Source organism: Loxodonta africana, chromosome 5, assembly GCF_030014295.1.
Source record: "Loxodonta africana isolate mLoxAfr1 chromosome 5, mLoxAfr1.hap2, whole genome shotgun sequence".
In the NCBI taxonomy this organism is placed as follows: domain Eukaryota; kingdom Metazoa; phylum Chordata; class Mammalia; order Proboscidea; family Elephantidae; genus Loxodonta; species Loxodonta africana.
Genome location: NC_087346.1, coordinates 138,163,518 through 138,172,078, shown reverse-complemented (window position 1 = coordinate 138,172,078; position 8,561 = coordinate 138,163,518).

Sequence of the window (8,561 nt, the reverse complement as noted above, 5' to 3'; positions counted from 1 at the left end):
GAGGATTTGAAGCAAGATCGTGTCATCTGCATATCACAAATTGTTAGTGACCCTTCCTCAGTCCTGATACTGTGTGCTTCGTGTAGTTTAGCTTCTTGTATTATTTGCTCAGTGTGCAGACTGAATAAGCGTGGGGAAGGATACAGTCCTGAGGCATACCTTTCCTGATTTTAAACCACACAGTGGTAGCTATTATTACAGTAGATATCCCTGAGTGGTGCAGATGTTTAACACACTTGGATGCTAAGTGAAAGGCTGAAGTTTCAAGTCTACCCAGAGGCACCTTGGAAGAAAGGCCTGGCAATCTGCTTCCAAAAAATCAGACATCGAAAACCCTGTGGAGCGCAGTTCTACTCTGGCTCCCACTGGGTTGGCATGAGTCTGCTTAACAGCAGCTGGTTTAACTGGTTTCATTATTACTATTTTCTGTTCATTTTAATGCACATTCTCTAAAATTAGAGGAGTAAGTTTTGACAATAAGTTCTTGTCGCTTGCCTGGGCTACTTCCTTGTTCCTTCCATCTGCGCTAAGGCAGTTGATTTGGTGAAGGACATCCACTGGCACTCCCAGAAAGCAGCTCATGTTTCTTCAGCAGAGGCTTGTTCTTCCCTGGACTAGAGTTCCGATCTAAAACTTAATTCCTCGATGTTTCTGCCCGATCCGCCCAGCCCAGGGGATGAAAGCCTGCTTTCTAGAAGAGTGACCACCTCCCCATGGCAGCCGCCTGGTGAGTGATGAATTAAGAGCTGCCTTGCATCAAATGTAATCTGGTGGTGGACTCAGGTTCTGTGTCGTGCAGAAACAAAACGTTTTATTTACCATTGGAGTATCAATAGAGGTGACTCGTGGAGAAATTACGCTGTTTTCCATTCTCCTGTAAACGTGTGTCTCTTTTTTCCCTCCTCGTAAACTATAACACACAGTTCTTATTAGTTTAATAGACTGTGAATTGATTTGCGTGCGAGATGGAACAAGTGAAAGGGTTTGGTTAAGAAGGCATTTTTTTTTTTTCCTTCTCTGTTTCATTTTTTCGCGGTAGAATGGGCCCCAGAAAACCTTTCATCTTCTCTACCTTCTGATCACACTGTCTGTTATAATTCTGCCCGATGGCAGACTTCTTATGGACTCTAAATTACATTTAATCCTGTTAGGATCACTTTTTATTGAAAGGCATGCATCGTGATGGCATTGACGGGAGTCCAGAAGCCGAGATGCCCAGCCAGAGGAAAATAAACTCTTGGAGCTTTCTAATGCTTGTCATTTTCACGCCGGGCCCAGCTGTGTAGCCTCTTGAAGGATGGAGAGGATTGGGGTGTTCCATGCAGATAATGGTGGGCTCCCAGGCCGTGTGGAGAGTTCTCCACCCTAAGAAAATAATCTTTTGAGCCCACTGGACTAAGAACCAAAGGCCATTTTGAGCTAAGACAGTATAATTCTATTAGTGAAAAACCCTTGCAGGGGGAAATTGCCAGTGCTAAAATCTGTGCACAAATTAAAATAACAGGGCTAAGGGGGAAAATATCTCCATAAAAGACTTTATGACTCTCGTGGATAATAATATGCTCGTTGCATGGGACCTGGGGACCTATAGATACAGGAGGTTTCGGGGTTTTTTTTTTTTTCAGTGCAGTGTCTGGGCTTTCTTCACTCGACTTGAGGTTGTGCTGTTGTAAATCTCTTCCTGGGTGCTTATTGGATGAATTTGAATGCCAAATATTGTTCTTATCAAGACAAAGTAGAAAATAAGGTCTGCCCGTCATTGCTGCATGTTGACACTTCAAAGATTGATGCCATCTAAAAGCCCCATTTTACCTAAATGCCCTGCATGTGTAAGTTGTCTGTAATTTGCCTGGGATTTTGTTTAATACTGCTGTTTTGATATGGTGTGGAAAATGTATTTAAACGCTTGTCTCAGTTTAGAAGAGATTCATTGAAAAGGGGTGAATAGGTTAAACAAAGTAAAAGCTGTCAGCACAAATGCTGCTCAGTTTTCAGGGTGACAGAATTCAGAAGTCCTGAGGACGGTAGCTGTGGAATAGCGGATGTCACGTGTCACAGAGCTACCCTAAGGGTGGGCCCTCCGTATTGATTGGATGGCAACTGTGCTTTTGAAGTTTCTGCTACATTTCCCTAATTCCATGACAAAGACAACATGAGCAATGGGCTGTCACATATTTGAAAATTGTGCCATGTAAGTACAGAAACACACAGTGCGTGCTTGTATGAAAAGATGATGGCAACATTTATTCTAGAACGAAGCAATAATGAAACAGATGATTCTTTGAGTTCTAGCAATGGACTAGGGAGTTTAGCACCAGTGTGTCTATTACCTGGTGGTGCAGTGATAAAGCACTCAACTGCTAACTGAAAGGTCTGCAGTTCAAATCCACCACTGGCACTGTGGGAGACAAATGTGGCAGTCTGCGTCCGTAAAGATTACAGCCTTGGAAACCGTATGGGGCAGTTCTGCTCTGTCCTATAGGGTTGCTATGAGTCGAAATCAACTCGATGGCAATGGGTTTTGGTTTTTGGTAGTCTCTTACCTAACCTGTTGCAAAATTGTTAAGATAGCGACCAGCTGGCTTTAGTTTTTCCTTCTGGCCCTCCCTCCCTCTTTTTCTCTTTCTCCTCTCCCTTTTTCGCTCTTTCCCTCCTTTCCTCATTTTCTCTCTGTCACTTTAACTTTCCTTCCTCATTCTTGTCCTCTCTGTCCATCCACTCACTCACTTGTTGTTAGTTTAGTCAGGTCATTTCCAACTCATGGAGACCCCATATGTGCAGAGTAGAATTGCTCCATAAGGGTTTCAAGGCTGTGACCTTTTGGAAGCAGATCACCAGGCCTTACTTCCAAGGTGCCACTGGATGAGTTCAGACTGGCAATCTTTCAGCTAGTTGTTGAGTGCTTGACCATTTGTGCCACCCAGGAGGCCTCATATACTCACGTATTCAGTTTTTATTCTTTGGTTAGATACTTCTTAAAAGCCTGCCCTGGGACAACAGTGTGAACAAGACAAATACGGCTTTGGCCCTCATGGAACTTACAATTTATGTGGAAACAGTGCTGGATTACCCAAAAGGAAGACCATGCACACACTTAGGGCACTAACAAAGGAGAAGCAGTTCGCCTCTATTGTGGACTGGTTTGTGTCTTCCCTAAATATCCCTATGCATATGGATGTAATCCTATTTGGAAATAGGGTTTTCTTTGTTATGCAAATGAGGCCATGTCAGTGTAAGGTGTGTCCTAAACCTAATCACTTCTGAGTTATAAGGAGCAGGACAGATAAGAAGAAAAACAGGTACAAAATGGGGGAAGACGATGCCACATGGAGATTGCCAAGAAAATGAGGAAAGCTGGGATAAGAGATGATGAGAGAGACAAGGATCTTTTCCCAGAGCTGGCAGAGAGAGAAAGCCGCCTCCTAGAGCTGGTGCCCGAATTCAGACTTCTAGGCTTTTCAAATGTGAGAAAATAAATTTCTATACTTAAAGCCACCCGTTTGTGGTATTTCTGCTATAGCAGCACTAGAAAACTAAGACCGCCTCCCACCTCCACTTTTTAAAAGACAGGTTTGGGCTATGATGGTTGGAGAAATGCATTGAAGCAGTCATGATGGGAAACATCAAAACTTTATCAGACTTCTTAAACTTATTTTAAAGTTTCTTTTTTTTTTTTTTTTTAAAGTTTGAAATCCATATAGTGCTGAATGAGACACCATTATCTTGTCAAAGCTTAGGACCTCTAAAATTCCTAATAGAGAACATGTGGGAAACAAGTAATTAGACAGTGACATTGAACAAGTAATTAGAAGTGTGATGAGTACTGTAAAGGAGAAACACAGAGTGCTATGGAGCATATGACAGGGGGACCTAACCTGCTTTCTTTTTCCTCTATGAAATCCAAGACACACACATTTTGAACTAAAGTAGAATAAGCCCTTGAGAAATTGGGTGTTTACAATGCCTGGGGTGGGCATGAAGGGTGGGCAGAAGTCATCACTCTTTCTGGGTGCCCATGAACTGGATAAAAACACTATTCTGGGAAGACTGTGAAGGAATTAAAGGCTCTTGACAAAGGACTTTCATAGGTAAAGTTTTTTTTACTTTAAAAAATCCAATAGTTGGAAAAATGGCAGGAATAAGCAAAAGAGAAGCTGCAGATAAAGGCCGAGTTATCCATATTCTGTGGATAGATATTAAACATTTTGCTTCCTCAGGCTTTGAGGTCATCTGGAGGTTTTGTATGGGGGCTATTTCTAGGGCAATTTTATGGTACTGTGAACAGGAGTCCTTGGGTGGTGCCGTTATGCAATTCACTGCTAACCAACTAAGGTTGGAGGTTCCAGTCCACCCAGAGGCACATCAGAAGAAAGGCCTGATGATCTACTTCTGAAAAATCAGCTGTTAAAAACGCTGTGGAGCACAGGTCTACTCATACGCGTGGTGTAGCCATGAGTTGTAATCGGCTCCAAGGTGACTTTTTTTTTTACTATTATTATGTTCCATGTATGCTAGCGGCTCTCAAACTTAATTTGGCGTTGGAATCACCTGGAAGACTTGTTAAAACACTGATTACTGGGCCCCACTTCAGAGTTTCTCATTAAGAAGTCTGGAATGGGGCCTGAGAATTAATTTGAATTTCTAGGAAGTTTACAGGTGACGTGGACGCTGCCGATGCCAACTTTGAGAGCCGTTGTTGTACGGCCAGTAGAATAGCTGACATGGTGGGTTAGTGAATAAGTGTTGGGGAAGTGGAAAGAGTATTAGCCTAAGAATCAGAAGACTTGAACAAACCTTCCAGCTCTACTGTTTAAATGCCTTGATAATTTAATTTTGTCATTACATTTCTCCAAATGTCTTTCCTCAACTGTAGAATGGGTGTTCTTATAACAAGGTTGTTGGGAGGACTAAATTATATGTCCAAACACAATTTCTAAACTAAAAAACAAAAACAGAACTTTCTAAGGTCAAAAACTTTTTCTTAGTTCCCATTACGTCCATTTATCTCTAGACAGTATGTCTAATGAACAAATACCTCAAGGCTGGAGAAGCCTCCAGAGGGCCACAAGAGCAACTCTCTCACCTCCAGCAAGCCTGGTTACAGGAGCAATGAAGTTCAGATTATCAGTATGCCATAAACTGGACACTACTGAAAAATTTACAGTGACCAGTTCCATGGTATTTCTGGAAGTTTCTGTCTTTGCTTCATTTGGCAATCTATAAATTGTTGGGAATCGGAGCTGCCAGTTTTCTCAGCCATAGCCAGTTCCCGGTGAATGGATTAAGCCTTTTGGCCAAGTGTGCTTGAACCTCCTTCAAGATTGATAGGGTGTCAAGGGAGGAGAGGGGTGGGGATGGAAAAACACGTAATAGACAATAGATAAACAGTAACTTTGGTGAAGTGTAAGACAGTGCACAATACTGGGGTAGGCAGCACAGCCTATGCAAGGCAGGCCAATTGTAGCTCCATAGACACATCCAAACTCCCTGAGGGACTGAATTGCTGGGCTGAGGGCTTATGGGGACCATGGTCTCAGGGAACATCTAGTTCAGCTGGCATAGCAGAGTTTATAAAGAATATGTTCTACAGTCTACTTCGGTGAGTAGCATCTGGGATCTTAGAAGTCTGTGAGCAGCCATCTAGAATATTACACTGGTCTCACCCCTTTGGGAGCAAGGAAGAATGAAGAAAATTAAAGACACAAGGGAAAGATTAGTCCAAAGGACTAATGGACCACATCTACCATGGCCTCCACCAGACTGAGTCCAGTACAACTAGATGGTGCCTGGCTACCACCACTGACTGCTCTGACAGGGGTCACAATAGAGGGCCCTGGACAGAGCTAGAGAAAAATGTAGAACAAAATTCTAACTCAAAAAGAAAGACCAGACTTGCTGGCCTGACAGAGACTGGAGAAACCCTGAGAGTATGGCCCCCGGACACCCCTTCAGCTCAGTAATGAGGCCACTCTTGAGGTTCACCCTTCAGCCAAAGACTGAACAGGCCCATGGGATGAAACAAGACAAAAGGGGCACACCAGCCCTGGGTCAGGGACTGGAAGGTAGGAGGAAACAGGACAGCTGGTACTAGGGAACCGAGGATTGAGAAGGGAGAGTGTTGACGTGTCATGGGCTTGTTAACCAGTGTCATACAACAATGTGTGTACTGTTTGATGAGAAGCTAGTTTGTTCTGTAAACCTTCATCTAAAATTCAATTAAAAAAAAAAAAGAGTGATGGGGTGTTAAGAAAGAATGGTGTACTTTAAGAATTTATTGCTGGGTGGAAGAAAAAAGCAAAAACAAAAACAGCAAATAACTGAGGCTACTTTGACTGTGGAAAGTAACCCATTCCCACTGGAAAGCTTTTAAAAATCCCAAATGCCATTTTTATTTTCTGGCATATTTACCCACTGTATAATTCTTTGATTCATATTTATTAAGACTTTTATTTAAAATTAAATCTTAAACTAAAAACCTTTCTGTCCACATTAGCTAAAAGCGAGGCCTCATAATTTATTGATGGTAAACTTTTTTTTTTTTTTTTTTAAACTATGTAATGCACTTTATCTTTAGTCTGAGCTGAGCCCTGACTGGGCTGAGCTGTTCTAAGAGAAATAGAGGAGGCTGAACCCTGCTGAAAATTTGAACATCGATATATCCTCAAAGCATATCTGTGAGATGTCCTGGGAGGGCAGCAAAATTGAGAATCCCATCCATAGGGTATCCAGAAGTCCTTTATTCAGTCATTAAACTGTTCATAGAACTTATCACTTTCAGATGGTAACAGAAAATCATTGGGAAAGGTCCCTACTGTCCAGCAATGACAAAGAAAACATCCCTGAGTATCAGTTGTCATTGTGGTGGTTGTTCTGAACTCTGAGTATGTACCAGATGGCTTGCCAAGCAGGCCTCAAGAATTTACTTGAGATATGATTTTTGCTTAAGCTTTGGAGTTCATGTTTACTTGTGTTTTAATAATTTTGGCTGGGAGATTTTCTGTAGGAGGCTAAATTGTTCGATAGCATTTCCAGGGGAGAGTAATAGATGAGGGAAGAAAAGAAGCACAAAGAATCCAGGCCTGGAGGACAAACAGGAGGTCCTTCAGGGCAGTCTTCAGGTCTCAGAAGGGTGACCCATCAGCAGGGCAGAGATGCAAGTTCAAGTTAATAGCCTGGACTTCAGTGTCAGACATCCAGGGCTGAATTCCTTGCTCCACCGCATCGTCGCAGCTCTCAGACCTTGACTGAGCAGAAAACCTTTCAGAGCCTCAGTTTCCTCACTTACAAAATTAGCTTAAAAATGTTATCTTTCTCACAGATATATGGCAAAGAACATGAGAAAATGTCTCTAAACTCCAATTGATTGCATATTCTTTTAGGGAGGAGACAAAAAAAAAAACACACACACAAAACAAAACAAAACCTGTGGCTGAGTCTATTCTGACTCATGGCTAACCCATGAGTTACAGGGTAGAACTGCCATAGGGTTTTTTGGGCTGTAATCTTTACAGAAGCAGATTGCTAGGCCTTTCTTCCCTGGTGCTTCTAGGTGGGTTCACACTAACCTTTTGGTTTTAGCAGCCTAGCGCAAACCATCAGAGAACTTTAGGAAGGAGAACAAGGTCTTTATCCATTTATTCAAACATCTTTTAGTGATCACTTACTATGTGCTAGGCACTGGTGATGTAAATAAAAGCCAGCCTCTGCCTCCAGGATTAGTTTCATTCTTGATGAGTTCCATACTTAGAATGCAGTTACCACTTAAATATACTTACTGAATTAAATGAAATTTTCATATTTTGCTTTTTTTTAATGTTATGATGTGAGTCAACTTCTATATTCACCTCTTATACTCTAAAATATGTGCAACCTTTAATCTGGACACCCTATTATTCAAAAGATGGAATGATAAAATTTCTTTCCAGGTCTTAGATGTCATAGTATTTCCTGGGGACATAGTTGATTAAAACTTGACACGAGGAAGGTTTTATTTTATACAGGATGAAATGTATGCAAAGGACCATGACAGTGTTACTATCATAGTTTGCATACTGGAAATTTGGATCTAATTTTTGATTGAGGCATTTTGCCCCCAATAATATATTATATATTATAATGTAGCCGCTAATAAGATCTGATACAGTGACTTTAAATTGAATTTCATTAAAAAAAATAAGAGCATAAAATGTCTTCCTAATAGTCTTAATTAGGGAAAATGGAAGATCATAGTATTTCTCTATTAATGCACTAACTTAGATAATTGGGATAATGTAAAATGTATAGTGAGAAAAATAAGAAATTTGGCAGCTAAAGGAAAAATAACCCAATATCATCCAGTTTCTAGTAATTTTGTTCCTAGACCAAGGAAGCTCACCGGATGTTGGGCATAATGTCTTGAAGTAATTATTCCCTTTCATGTGTGCAAGTCAGTATTGTCCTTTGCAGCCCTTCTTGTGTAGTGACTGCTTCCCGGGGAAAGGCATTGTGCCGAATCTCACTGCTTCATAACAACTGCCACTTATCCTCTTGATTGGGGCATTGTAGGAAAACAGTGCTTTCTT